At 49.7% G+C, this 15,082-nt stretch overlaps 1 protein-coding gene and 1 long non-coding RNA gene across 2 annotated transcripts in view; one reads left to right on the top strand and one right to left on the bottom strand.

Moving 5' to 3' along the window:
- Nucleotides 1–15,082, top strand: part of DKK3 (dickkopf WNT signaling pathway inhibitor 3) — a 46,823-nt gene that overhangs the window by 16,271 nt on the left and 15,470 nt on the right. The window lies entirely within an intron of this gene.
- Nucleotides 1,661–5,384, bottom strand: LOC123380515. The gene is made up of 2 exons (XR_006586380.1): nt 5,165–5,384; nt 1,661–4,909 (listed from the first exon to the last, which is right to left on the bottom strand). It is a non-coding gene; the product is annotated as an uncharacterized LOC123380515 (long non-coding RNA).

Raw genomic sequence — 15,082 nt, 5'->3', positions numbered from 1 at the left:
AAATAAAGTTGATGTGGGTGAGTGGATTTGAAGAAGAAGTAGGCATTTCTCTTTGAGCTATAACCTGGCCGTATTAAATTGTACTGTCCTCGACCTAAGTATCCTTCAAGAAGGAATTCATGAAATATACATGATGCCACATGCAACATGAAAATACTATGAAGTTAACACAAATGAGTTTCATTTAGGTTTCTTAGAAGTTAATATGAAAGGATGTCTTCAATTCAATGTTAAGTGAAAAAAGCAATCGCAGAACAGTGTGTATACTATATAAAGTATATAAATACACTTTACACATACAGCATATAAAAATACCTTATTTTTAGAAAGAAAAGTATGCCTAAAAAGCTGAGCAAAATATATGCTAAATCATTAATAGTAGATATCTCTGGAGGAATTGAAATTTGCAGAGACTTTTCCTTTATCTCTATATTTTAAAAATGTTTTTAAGAGGAGCATATGAATTATTTATAATTTTGCCATAATCATCTGTCTACATATTTTTAAAAATTTTTTTAACATTTTTTTTTTTATTTTTGAGAGACAGAGAGAGAGCATGAGCAGGGGAGGGGCAGACAGAGAGGAGACACAGAATCCAAAGCTGGCTCCAGGCTCTGAGCTGTCAGCACAGAGCCCGACGCGGGGCTCGAACTCATGACCCGTGAGATCATGACCTGAGCCGAAGTCTGACGCTTAACCAAATGAGCCACCCAGACACCCCACATCTGTCTATATTTTTAAATGATTTTGCAAGTATTTTCGTTGTGTAACTTTTAAAAATTAAATTGCTAAATAAGCCAAAGGGTGTGCATATATAACATTTTGAGAGATAGTGCCGTATTTTCCTCCAGAAAGATTGTACTACTTTTATTCTTAGCAATTTCTGAGACTGTATTCCACCAACCCTCATCTATAGTGGGTGTTACAACGGGTGATCATCTAGAGCCTTTTTTTTATTTCTATTTCTTTGGATACCAGTAGGTTCAGAGCAATGGCTGTCTGAGTGTTAGAAGTTGTAGCAAATAGAGGCTCCACAGATTTATCTCATCCTTACTCCCCTTTTCAGGGAGCAAGGTCAGTTTTGCATTCCAGACTGTTCCCAAGACCAAAAAGCATCTGCCCCACTGTGGGGCAGATTAGGAAGGTGAGAAGTTCTGGTGGAAACTATCCCAGCGTTCAGTGTACAAGTCACCCTGGGGAGGGGGTGACAGTGACGTGCAGGCGACTGCCTCCAGCCCTGTAAACACGAAAAGACAAGCATTGCCTCCTTCCTCCTCCCCCCACCTCCACAAACACTCCAGACAAATGCTTGGTTGCCTCCTGTAGGAGAAGCATTTCAGTGGGGTGGCTGAGGGCTTGGGTCCAGGCGGATCCAGTTCAAAGTGCGGGCCTTATGGCTTATGAGCTGTGTGATTTTGATTAAATGCCTTAACTGCTCTAAGCCTTAGTTTCTCCATAGGTACAGCGGTATTAATGAAAGTACCTTCCATGTAGTGTTGCCCTGCAGATAAGATAAAAATAATCCAGGTTAAAAAAAAAAAGCCACACATTGTGTAGAACGTAAGAGTAAGCAGTCAGTAAATGCCAGACATTTGCTGTCCTTATCTGACTACCCCAAAACCACAGCCGTCAAAATTCCCAATATTAATTATTCAACTTATTCATTTATTTGCACATTTATTGAGCACTTCTTTGTGTCTGACAGATAAACAGAAAAGACAGTCCCTGACTTCAGAGAGCACCCAGGCTGGTAGTAGACCAAAAAAAAAAATACACCGGTCATAACGTGAATTCATATTTCTTCCTAAGGCAGAGGTCATACAGGGCATGGTGGGAGGGAGCACCGTGCAGCTGCCATATCAGGTAGCCAGGGAGGACTTTTTTTGGGAGACAGTCCTTCCTAGTCTGTGGCATTTGTGCTCATTTTATAAACAGAGGCACTAATTGCCCTTTTGCTCCAGACTGTCTTTTCAAGGATGTTTGTACAGCAAGCAGCCTTGGAAGACAGAGATGGCTCTTCCTCCTGGGCAGAGGGCAGGTTTGACTGCAGTCTGTTATAAAAGATTTGGGTTTTCTAAGCCGGACATTCCTCAGCTCTGATGCACACCCACTGAATGCACAGCACCCACCTGGGCCCCCCTTGGTTGCCCCATGGGACTTGAAGCCAAGGGGACCCGTCACAGACATGAAGCTCATACTACTTCTGTGTTGTCAGCAGTAAGGTCCTTTGTCTCTGACCCAGGGGTCTCCTGTCTTCTGCTGCCATCCATGAAGCCGTGGAAGGTTCACTTGTCACTTTGCAAGCAGGGTAAAGTCTTAGACCCTTCACATTTCTCAGCCGGCTTCCTGGAAGAGGTGACAGTTGAGCTGTATTTTGGATGATATCTAGGAATTCTCAGTTGTGGAGAGGAAGGGCATTCCTTGCAGAAACATTCTTGGTTCAAAGCCAGGGAGGCTTACGGAAATAAGACCACGTGTGAGGAACACTGCATAGTTTAGAAAGCCAGAGCGGATGCATGCTTGGGGGGAGCAGCAGATGAGGCTGGGGAGAGGCAGAAATTAGATCAAGAAAGGCTTCAAGAGCCCAGCCAAGGAGTTAGACATACATGCTGAGTTGGTAACATCCTGCATCTGAAACAGTTTGACATGCCCTGTACTGTGTATACAGTGTATTGAGGCTCCACACAATCCCCAGAGGAAAGAACCAGGAAGACATGGTTTGGTCAGTGGAAACGTTCATTGGTGGGGACAAAGTTTTGCTTAATCCTGGTGAAGTTCAAGGTCTGAGTCCCTTGTGCCCTACAAAATGCCCGGCCTCAGAGATTGGAATCTGGAAACGTTTACTTAGAAATGGAATGGTCTGCTTTTGCTTGGTGCCACTAGGCAGGCCAGCTAAATGACAGTGATCGAACTTGAAATCTCATCAGGCTGACGGCATCTGCTGCAGAACAAGCCGACTTCTGTGGTTTCTGAGCAGCCCGAGCATGTCCGGGGCTGGAGAGCTCTCCATGTAGGTGTGTGGCTGTCTGCTGCTACTGGGACCTAAGGACCCTCCCCCAGAGCGGCCTGAGCGACATTCACCATAGGACCTTTGCATCCTGGCTGTAAGATATGTGGCTCTGCCCTTCCTTGCCCCTTGGCATTGTTCTGAATAACTCCCAAAGCTCATGAACCCATCTATTACTATAGTAATAGATGATGATGAAGGGAAGAGCTGCCATTTGTGGAGTCCTGGCTGTGTGCCAGGCACTGTGCTTAGGATCTGACCAACTTCCCCTTACATAATCTGCGTGGGAACCACACAAGGCAGATACCTACTGACCCCATTTTGCAGATGAAGTAACTGAGGCTCAGAGAAGTTGTGCAAGCAGAGCCTGTACTAAAAGAAAAAAAACACAAAACACATCCCTCACGTCTTCTTGATTCCCAAACTCCCAAAACCCGTACACTTAATGGACCATTTTTTTGAATTGTGGTAAAATACATACAACATGAAATTTATCGTGCCCAATGATTTTTATGTACATAGCTCAGTAGTAGGTACATTCACACCATTGTGCAGCCAATCTCCAGACATCCTTTCATCTTGCAGAACTGAAACGCTGTACCCATTAAACTGTAACTCCCTACGGCATCCTTTCTTCCAACCCCAACCCTTAATCTTCTGCTTTCTGTCTCTTAGGAATTTGACTTCTCCAGGTAGCTCCTATGAGTGGTATCATACAGTATTTGTTTTTGTTTTGTTTAGGTTTGGGGTTTTTTTTTTGGTGACTGGTTCATTTCACTTAGCATGTTGTAGCATGTATCAAAATTTCCTTCCTTTGTAATGTTGAGTAATATTCCCGTTGTATGCCTATGCCATTTTGTTTCCAGTCACTCATCAGTGGACACTTGGGTTGTTTCCACCTCTGGGCTATTGCCGATATGCTGCTGTGAACAGGGGTCGTGCAAATACTATCTTCAAGTCCCTGATTTCAGTTCTTTTGGGTATCAACCCAGAACTGGAATTGCTGGGTCATATTGTAATTCTGTTTTTAATGTTTTGAGGAACCTTCATACTGTTTCCCACAGCAGCCGACCTATTGTCCATTCCCACCAGGGGGGCATGAGGTAGGACATTTTTTTATCTCTTGGTTTCCATGACTGCAGGCGCTGGGGGACTCGAGGCCCAATCTGAGCAGAAGGACTGGATAAAACTTCCTGGGCTCTGCTGCCCTTGGTTAGGGCAGTGTGGCCTCTGCAGTGTGACAGCCACAGCCTCAGGGGATGTCTTTGAGGTGTAGCTGCCGCCATTGCCCAGAGATTCCCACCCTGGCCCCAGCCTCTAGCCCCAGGTTGGCTGCATGCAGGGCCAGCCTCCATCTTGGAGATTCATCTCTGAGATCCAAAGATGTGATTTTCTTGACCATTTTTAATCTATGCCCTGTCCCCTCCCTCCTTTACAAGACCCCCCAACAGAGTCTCCTAGAAGAATCATGGAGGCTCCACAGGCCTCCCACTTTCCTGCCGGGGGAACCACAGACTCCCGGGGGCTCAGGTGGGGTCTCTGACCTCCGGGGAGAGCGTGTAGTGTTTGAATTCCCACTGATGGTAGGGAGGGCTTTCCTGGGAGGAAGGACAGAGGACAGTGCCAGTGGAGGCCCTGGCCATGCCCTGTCCTCCTCTGGATCAGAGGTAGGGCCAGTGGAGGGGACCTGGGTAAGGAAGGGAACTCACTGTCAGGCCCCCAAATCTGATGAGCTTAGCTGGCCTCCCAGTCAGGCAGGAACGTCTGCTCTTGGTGACAGCTCCAGCAGACTGGAGGGAAAACCATGGGAATGATGGCTGGGGATGGGGCCATCTAAAGGTTTGCACACATCTCATGGCTCAGTCTAGAACTGCCGTTAGTTTCATTTTTCACCTCCACCTCCTGGAAGAATAAGAAGAAACAAGACATTGGGCACATTTAAGGGAGCACAGTGCAGTGGAATTTGGAGTCGCGAAGTGCCATGGGTTGGAATCCCGTGGCGGGAGGGGAAGGGCTTCCCTCACTGCTCTGAGTGCTGGTCCCTGCTCTGTGAAAGGAGGATTCAGTGACCACCCCAAGGGTGTTTTAGAAGAGACAATGTGTAGAAAGCATCTGGCACTTAATAGATACCCAGTAAATGTAAATTCTCCTTCTGACCTGCTTTGCTGGACCCCTGGGGACAGGAAGCAGCTCTCTGGACTGTGACAAATCAATAAATATGTTTGTTTTGTTGTAAAGTTGCTCCACTTGAAACACAGTAATTCAGAAAGTTTCTCAGGTGATGGCCACTGAGGTGCTAAATAAAGCAGATGAGAAAGTTGTTGTGTATAAAGACAGTCCTCATGCCAAAGATAAAGTAAAACGATATTGCACTGAGTCACAGAGTTATAAATGGAAAATTTTATCAGGGACCTTCGAGCTCCTGTAGACTAGGGATGAAAGCAGGTGGCACAACACTGCCATTCCCCCCTCCCCCACCACCGTGACTATGGCAGCCATTGCAGTTACTTCCTAATGAGCCCAGATAGGGCCTTGGAACTTGAGACAACCCAGCACTTCAAGCAGCCACTGGAAATCAGTTGGAAACGCACTATACTTGACATCCATTTCTTATTCCTGCTCTAGACCAAACCTCTCATTTTACAAATGAGAAAACAGTTGGGCCCCCTAGGTAGCTCAGTCGGTTAAGCTTCAAGCTTTGGCGCTCAGGTCATGATATCACAGTCCGTGAGTTCGAGCCCCGCGTCTGGCTCTGTGCTGACAGCTCAGAGTCTGGAGCCTGTTTCAGATTCTGTCTCCCTCTCTCTCTGTCCCTCCCCTGCTTGCACTCTGTCTCTCTCTCAAACATAAAAAAAAAAAAAAAACATTAAAATAAAATGAGAAAACAGAAATGAATTTTCTCCAAATCATGGAGTTGGGACTTTATTGTCCAGTTAGGTTTTTAATACATTGTGGACCTGGAGTTTCCTGTTGAGGAAGCAGGTTTCTGGGTGCCACGTCTCCAAAGATTAGTAACAGAGAAGACGGTCTGCCTAATGCTGAGAAACATGATGAAGACCGATGGGGAAGGGTCTTCTCAGGCCCAGGGAGAAAATCAGAAGTTCATAAAGTGACAGCAGGGAGAAGGGTCTAGAAGACCATGAGCCCTGGTGATGGGGTTTTGGAGTGGTGCTGGGGGGCCAGAGCCAACGGCCAAGAAAGAATTCTTGAGCTGTCTTTGGTGCAAAAAGGTGATTTTATTAAAGCACGGGACAGGACCCGTGGGCAGAAAGAGCTGCACTGGGGTTGTGAAGAGTGAGAGGTTATATCCGTGGAGTTGGGGGAGGTAAAGGCCAAGGGGAGGCATCTAGAAGGACTTGCATATGCTAAAGAAGACTCATAAGATACGAGAGGCCTTGCTCTTGTCAAGATAAGGCTGTTTCTCTGTAGCAAGGCATTAACATTAAGACGGTAGGGAGTTCCTGGAGAAATGTTATACTCTGTATTTGCCTCAAGTATTTGTCAAAGGGCTGCAGGTCAGGAAGAAATTTAATTTTACCTACCACTTCCTTCTTTGTTCCCCACGTCACTATGGAGGGGAAGGTGAGGTGGGGGCGCCAGGAAACTGAGCCTAGAGGTGTCTGGAGATTAGGCTGTTGATAAGAGTGCCCTTTTCTGGTAATTTACTAAGACATATATAAACCGATGGAGACCGCTGTCCTGCATGATTGTGATCTCGATCAGTGAACTGTTCCCTGGGTACTCCTTTCCTTTGGAGTGCCCGAGGGATGTCACACATGTGGGGGTGTTTGCCAGCACGTGCTTTGCCTTCAGCTGGCCTTAGGCTCCCTTCATCACTGGGAAGGGAGGGACTTTGTCACGTTCACCTCTGTGTTGACCAGAGGTAGGCACTTAGTAGTTGAGTGCACAGATTTAATGAGGACTGTATGACCAAGGAATAACTTGGGGAATATAAGCAGGAGCAGAAATCTTTGAAGATAAAGTTCAGCGAAGAGCTACAAACAGGCAGATGACACGAAAGATGACCCCCTCTGTGTTTGTTAGCTTTCGTTCATTTGTCTACATTACTGAACGCCTCGTGTTGGTCGGGCTGTGCACGAGGGGGTTTTACAGGTTTTATTTTCTTCTAATCCTTCACCATCCTGAGAAGTCAGTATTCTTTCACAGCAGAGGACACCAGAGTGTAAAGAAGTTAAGTTCTTGAAGTGGTAGACGGTTGACTGAGTGGTAGAATCAGGCTGTGAACCTGGGCATAAATTGTGGGCTTTTCGATAAATAGATCTATTTCTGATAGAGAAAGTCGTGCAAGTTTGCAGCCGTGATTTCAGGTGCTTGAAGAGGTTCTCATGATCTCTCCACCTCTCATTACATTCCTATCATTTATCTGATTTTATTTTGTTTTGTTTTGTTTTAATGTTTATTTTCGAGAGAGAGAAAGAGAGACAGAATGTGAGCAGGGGAGGGGCAGAGAGAGGGAGACACAGGATCTGAAGCAGTCTCCAGGCTTTGAGCTGTCAGCACACAGCCCGATGCAGGGCTCAAACCCACGAACCGTGAGATCATGACCTGAGTCGAAGTCGGAAGCTTAGCTGACTGAGCCACCCAGGCGCCCCACATTCCTGTCATTTACATTGAGTCATTAAACACTTCCTGCCTCCCTAAACACCCAGAATGAAAAACCAAACTCCCCAAAGGGCAACTCCGTAGCAGTGAATGCTGGAATCTTTCCCTCCTGAGGATGGCGGAACCCCTTGGGGTCACCCAGAGAGGAGAGCAGAGGAGAGTTGTTCAGGAAACCATGGAATCTCTCACCCACTTTCTTCTGTTCTCACCACTGGTCGGTGAGAGACCAGCTGCCACCAAAGAGGAACATGCTAAACCACTGGAGAAAAGCATTTTAAGTGGGTGGCATGCCCACGTATCTGAAGAAGTTGGCCAGTGACAAATCTCAATGATGTGATGTGGAAAGTCCAGCCACAGGGAAACAGCCCGAATTTTCCATAGTCTCATGATTCAAGGCCTCCCTGAAGAGGGAGCAGGCACAAAGGGCAGTAAGAGCCCACTGCCTCGCGAGTATGGTCAGGACGGAAAATGTCCTGGCTGGAAGACAGAGGAAGGCCTGAGCCCCAGGCCCTTGGGTGCCTGGGAGGCTAGAGGTGCGTGGAGGCCAGCAGACCCCCATCCTTTTCAAGTCCTGGAAGCCGCGGGACATAGGCTCATTCCCACATGCACAAGTTTCCCCACCCGGCACCCTTTTGTTTTTCCCATTGCTTATAGGCCCTGTGTTTCTCCCGACAATGTGTATAGGGACCTCCTTCCCCGGAGAGAACACACACCCGGCAGCAGAGAGGCCAGTAGTCCCACTCAGTGCCTGCCTGGCAGAGCTGCTCCCCTCCCCGCAAGTGCTTTGCTAAGATTGGGAGGATGAAAGGAAAAAGAATATCCACTGAGCACCTACTATGTGCCAGGCGCTGTGTGACCATTTCATAGACGCTCTTTTCCTTAACTCTTACCAAACCCGCCTTAAACGGGGTGCTGGCTCCCTGTTAAAGACCAGGAAGCACAGGGTGACCAGCCAAGACCATCCAGCATGGAGGTGGCAGAGCTGGGATTTGGAAATAAGTGTTTTACTTCAAAGCCGAGGCTCCTTCTGGACGACACCACCTTCCAGAAGGGCCGGATGGGAGGCCTCTGACAGCAACGGAATGTGGGGCGCATGCCGTGATAGGTGGCCACGCTCACCACCTTTCATCTTCCTGGCGACGTAGTCTGTTAGGTTTCCCCATTCTCATTTTGCAGGTGAGGAAGCTGTGGCCCAGTGATGTTAGGTGACTTACCCAGGCTCGCCCAGCAAGGAGGACTGAGGAAGGAAGCAGACCTGGGGAGCTTACCCTGGGGGGAGCGGATCCTTCCAGAGCACGGGGCCTGGGTCTCAGCTCCGTGTGGCTGGACTTCTCGGCGCCGGTGCCTCGGGGTGTCGGGCGCAGGAAAGCTGGGTGTGCCCACACCACCTTGCATAGACCACTGCATGCAGCCACAGCTTTCCCCCGACCCCGCCATCCCACCACGGGGAAGCACAAGAAGACGTGGCCCCTCGTGAGCAGAAGGAGGCTAGAGCATGTGTTTTCCACACCTGAAACATATTAAGGCCTTTTCCAGGCTCATTAACATAAGCGGTTCAACTTGGAAGGCTTAACAATTCCACAAACCCCTTTTTAGCCCTCACTGTGGTAGAACTTTGTGGGTAGTGTCGGGAGAAGAGAGGATAATTGCTAAGGGTAGGAAAGGGGCCAGGACTTGGGGTTTGGAAGCTCATTCAAGGCCCAGGATGAATGCCAGGCTGGTTCCCCCACCCAGCGGCCTGGCAGAGGGCGGGGGAAGTGACTTTTTCTGCACGGGGGAAACAACTTTGTGTTTGTTTCATGCTGCTTTCAATTTTCTTTTTTTTTTTTTCCTATAAGAAAAAAAAAACAACTTGAAGGGATTCTTTGAGATGTGTTTTTAAAAGAGGGCCTGAAATTTGAGGCACTAAAAGCCGTGCTTTTTATTTTTAACCTTGGATATGCATGAGGATCACCTTCTTAACCTGGATAGAACTCTTGGGGAAAAAAAAATACACACTTGTCTTACGGACTTCGAAATCAAAGTGGTGCTTCCCTCAATCTTGAGTGTAGGCAACAAAGCACAGTGTTATTAGCAGTGCTTTTGTGACCAATACCAATTTTAAATTCTCTTCCTGTTGCTGCAGATGCTTGGAAACAGCATCTACAGTCACCACTATTTAGAAATTAAGGTCATCATCAGGCCTGCCAGTAGCTCTCACTTACTGAGTGTGTTAGTAAAGAAACTCGTGACACACCGTATCTCAAAATACTTTGCTAATTGTGTTTCAGTGCAATCACTTTCCTTTGTAGTCTTGTGTGTTTTCCTTTATTCACCATGCTTTATTCTGAGCAGGGGTCCATGGGCTTCATTTAGCTGCCATAGGAGTCCATGGCACAAAAAAGCTTAAGACCCCCTATTTTGAAAAAGGCCAGTGGCCAGTCACACCGGGGCCTCTGACTCATTCGGATTTAGACACAGCCTGTTAGGTGGAGAGTTTACTGAAAGGGATCCATCTGTTGCATTTTCCGGAGTGGAATCCCCACCATCGTAGACGGGACTAAGCCCTGAGGCCCAGAGTAGTGCCGGCCTCCATCCAGGTGGTCTGAATCCTAAGGACTATGAAGATCCATCCGCAGGAAACTGAAGTTTGAACAAATGCTGGTCACCAACATTGCGGGGCTCTTAAAAATGCTGGGATTGGGGTCCATCTCGGATGTAGGTGTGCCCGGGTGCTTCCCAGATCTGCTGTTTGATGCCTGTGTGGCCCAGATGGGGAGCTGCTCGGGACTCCAGCAGCGGTCAGCCTCCATCTGGGGAGGCCAGAGACCTTTGTCATGGCTCGGCAGGGTCAACTGCCTCCTGAAGCATGTCCTGACCTCTGGCTCCCTTGGGGGCCTGCTCATTGATGGCTCAGCCCGAGGATACCGAAAAGACAGCCTGCTGGAGACGTTCCGTGTGTCAGGGGGATCACTGCACAGCCCCGGAGCCTTTTGTCCCTCAGAGAAGACCCCACTCGCTCCACTGATGACTCCAGCCCCATGCCTTTGGGATGGACGAGAAGAGAAGGTGCTCTGGTCTCCACCACCCGCGGTTCTCTCCAGTGTATGTGCTTAGGGACCGAGTCTGAGAACACCAGCCTCTGAGAAACCGGATCTCATATAGGCACCATTTCCCACGGCTAAGAGTAAGAAGGAACGGGACACATCTATTCCTTCCCAAGGCAAAGGAAAATCATTACGAAGGGATTGGGTTAGGCTGAGTCAGCTCACTGACTCATAAAAAGAGTAAACAAGATACCAACCGAGTAAATACTGTGAGACTCTATCCATCCCCAACGATGGAGGCAGGGTGGTGAGCGTAACCAAGATATGACTAAGCAGAAAGAACACTCTCAGAACCCAGCTAGCTTTTGGTAATTACTGAAAAACCTAGCAGATATTTGCCCCCTACCCCTGAAACTTGCCCTATTCCTACTCTTCATTTCCTGCATTATTATCCTTCCCCCCATTGTGTGAATGATCACACAACCAGTCACATGGACAATACCCGGGTTAGTGAGCGCCGGTAGACGACCTGGATGTGACTGAGCGTTAGCCTATTAATTGCTTTGTTTGAAGCAAGGTGATTTCATCAGAAGCTGTATAAGATGTCTGAGGGTGAGGACACAAAATCCCGGCTACCCCACAAGGCCCTGACTGGCTCCCGCCCGCCACGGTCACATGGGAGCATCATCCTGATCTGCTCCCGAGGCACTGCTGTGGCCTCTAGTCACAGCAGTGTGAAGGCCCAGGACACCACTGCCAAGGGAACAGCACTGCTGTCCTCCAAGGCTGAGTGCTATTTGTCTGGGGCAGATGCCAGCACCAAGGGGAGCTGTGGTTCTGGCTGCATGTGTCACAACGAGTGGCCGAGGCCCGGCAGGACTAGAGGCGAAGGGATGCGGGATGTGGATGAAGATGTGAGCCAGACAGCTACGTCTGTTCACAACTGGAAAAGGAGGAAGAGGAGGGCGCTAGAGATTTGCCTGAAGCAGCGGAATTTGAAGATGAGAGGCCCGGGAGGGGTCAGGCAGCATCGACCCTTCAGACTGACGCCAAAAACCTGCCTTCCCGTAGACATTCCTGTCACGGCTTCCTGGAGCCGTCTCCTAGGAAACCTGCCTGCGGCAACCCCCATCCCTCTCCCCCGCCAAGGAGGACTGCTCACAATGCCGCTTCTCCTTCCAGACCCCTGACCCGTAGCCAAGGAGCCTGAAGGGCCTGCCGTCGCTCCCCAGACGTTGCTTGTGACACCTGCCGTTCATCGCCCAGAACATTTATTTCAAAAGACAGAAAGCACAGGGGCGCCTGGGTGGCTCAGTCGGTTAAGCTTCCGACTCTTGATTTTGGCTCAAATCATGACCTCACAGTTTGTGAGGTTGAGCCCCGTGTTGGGCTCTGCACATTGACCGTGTGGAGCCTGCTTGGGATTCTCACTCTCCCTCCCTCTCTGCCCCCCCCCCCCTGCCCATGCTCTCTCTTTCAAAATAAATGAATTAATTAAAAAAAGAAAAAAAAAAAAAAAACAGAAGGCACAATGATCCTCCATGGATCTCTCTTCCAGCACCGTGGGGTCATGACTAGGATTGAGGGGTGGCCTCTTCCTCAGAGACCAATCAGGACCACAGGAGGCACCCCTAGCCGCCAACCCCAGAGACTCAACATCAACAGGGATTGGTATTTTCTGAAAATCACTTGAATTCATAGAAATGCTAGCTTTGGTGGACTTTGAAACAGTGAGTGGAGCCATCCAGCCAAGGAAAACGGCATCAAACCTGCTTGGCCTGGAGGGAAAAAAGGGCCACAGAGGCTGTACCGTGGTCACGGCCAGAGAGGGCCAAAGTGGAGATCAAAGATTCCTGACATCAGCCACCAGGCTCTAAGGCGAGTAAGCAGAGGGATGTGGAATTGGCTGCCTCGCTCTAAATGGCTGCCTGAGGTTGCCGCAGGGGAGCGGGCCCAGCATAAGCACCGGCAGCTTTGGGAAGCACTGCTCTAGTTGTCTGCCCCCCACCCCCCCAGTACTGTATAACAATATTTGTTATGCTCACAACGAGGGGTCAGGGATTTGGAAAAGGTGCGGCGGGGATGGGTCATCTCTGCTCCACACTCTGGGAGCTCAGATTTGAAGCCAGGGGTGACTCAGTGGCTAAGGCCAGAATCATCTCGGGGCTCTTTGCATTCAGCTGCCAGCTGCCAACTGGGACCCTAGCTGGTGCTGCCAGCCTCTCCGTGAAGCCTGAGCTTCCTCCCTACATGGAGGCTTGGCCCAGAGGCCGTCTGAAGAGGGAGAGAGCTGAGCAGAAGCTGCTTGGCCTCGTAGGACCCAGCCTTGAAGCTCACGCAGTGTCACCCCTTCCACCTTCAGTTTAAGTGAATCCCTAGAGCCTCTGTGCTCTCTCGGGGTGAGGATGGGATGATTTGGTAGTGGGTATGCTGCTCTTCCAGTTTCTCCTACTTCTCATTTCTGCAAACAATTGCTCGGCCCAAAGATTCTATAAGTGCTCTGGGTGAGAAGATGCCAGTGACTCACGTAAAGGTCTCAGGGGGTTTTGGGGACTGAGGCATTTCCCAGCTTGGGTTGCCTAGTGACACCAATGACCAGGCATCCAGGGGTCATGTTGGCCAACCCAACAGAGAGAAAAGCTCCCCCTACAACCTGAATCCAGGCTTTTGCACTGGGAGTCTGGACAAGTCTTACAAACTTCCGTTGGTTCTTTGAGCCTAAATGCCTTCTTCTCTTCACCCAACTTCTACTGGGGTGGATAGAGGGCTAGGGGTTACCAAGGAGACAAGTGCTAGCTTCCCGGTGGGGAGATTCAGGGAGGGCTTCATTGAGGAGGGCACACTTGTGCTGTTTCTTTTTTTTAAATTTTTTTTTTTCAACGTTTTTATTTATTTTTGGGACAGAGAGAGACAGAGCATGAACGGGGGAGGGGCAGGGAGAGAGGGAGACACAGAATCGGAAACAGGCTCCAGGCTCTGAGCCGTCAGCCCAGAGCCCGACGCGGGGCTCGAACTCACGGACCGCGAGATCGTGACCTGGCTGAAGTCGGACGCTTAACCGACTGCGCCACCCAGGCGCCCCTCTTGTGCTGTTTCTTAAAGATGAATCAGTGAGGGCATTCTAGAAGTTGGAACTAAGATTGGATCTTAGGGGGGTGGTGAGGAAATCCGACAGGAAAGTAGATTGGGAACTGTTACAGGCTCTGTGTGCCATGCAGAGTTTAGACTGCAGGTTATGGTTGGCAGGGAAGGTAGAAAGACAGTGAGTTGCAAGGTAGAGTGTCCTTAGGGTGAAGGTCTTGTGGGGACTCACAACCTTGGTGAATTTACTAGAATCCAGGACCCTTGAGCCCTGTACGTCCAGAGACTGGGCATTCTTGGCCCTCTTGCCAACTATGTCTCGACCTCACTGGTGCGTAAACCAAAGAGCAAGGTTGTTAATTTGCGAAAGTGAGGAGCGCCTCTTTGCAGTGGCAGAAACGTTGAGACCCCATCCAGGACACCCCCTATCTGGTGCCGAGGTCCTGGGGAGCCAGGTTGGCTGTCTGAAGGTTACTGGATAAGAATTCAAGCCATGGGAAGACAGTATATGGAGGGCAGTTCACAGGTTCCAGGTGCTGCCTGCTGCAGCCAGAGTGAGAGACCCCACCGCCTGAACCCCGGGCGCCCCCTCCCAGGTCACTGGGGGACACACCTGTGTTTTTACTCACTGCCCCCTTGTCACATCATTTTATTATGCTAGTGTCACAGATGCAGTCTGGCCGTTCCCAGGCCTGGAGGGCAGCTTGTCTCCTTCTGTTAGGTGTTGATTGAATTAGTCGCTCGTCTGCTTTCTCCAGGGCTCTGCTGGGGCTTTCTGAACCGCTGTGATTGGGGATGTACGTAATCAGGTTTGTGTTTTAGGAAGATAATTCGGGCTGCAGCAGGAGCCTGGAGGAGAGGCTGGCAGCCAGCCTCTTTGCTACAAGAATGGTGCCGGGAATGAGGTGTGACCTCAGTAGGTGGGTAGGGCCCTCTGTGAGGGCCATCAAGCCCTCCCTTGTGGGCGAGGCGGCCTCACTTTTGTGTATGAGTCTGAGAGGGAGCCCCTCTCTCCCAATTTCCAGGCCCTAGAAGGAGCGGGGCAGGGATAGAGACCTCTCGGGGCAGGAGCTGGAAGGAATGAAGCCTGCTTTGTCTCTCTCTGGCACTCAGCGTCTCCTCCTGGGATCCAGTCCGGATTCAGTTCCTGGGAACCTGGCAAGAACCTGGCTCTCTGCCCGTTACTGGAAGCATTTCTCCTAGAGTCCCCTGTGGGACTTCAGCCCGAACGGGGCACTGGGGCTGCAGCCACCACAGGCCTGTGGGTCCTCAACAGAAATAGCAGGACAGGGAGGGGCTACTGACAATGGGGCCCAGCCTAGCCCCGCCTCTGCTTCCCTGAGAG

This window comes from Felis catus, chromosome D1 (genome assembly GCF_018350175.1).
Source record: "Felis catus isolate Fca126 chromosome D1, F.catus_Fca126_mat1.0, whole genome shotgun sequence".
Classification (NCBI taxonomy): domain Eukaryota; kingdom Metazoa; phylum Chordata; class Mammalia; order Carnivora; family Felidae; genus Felis; species Felis catus.
This window is presented reverse-complemented; position numbering and strand designations above follow the sequence as displayed.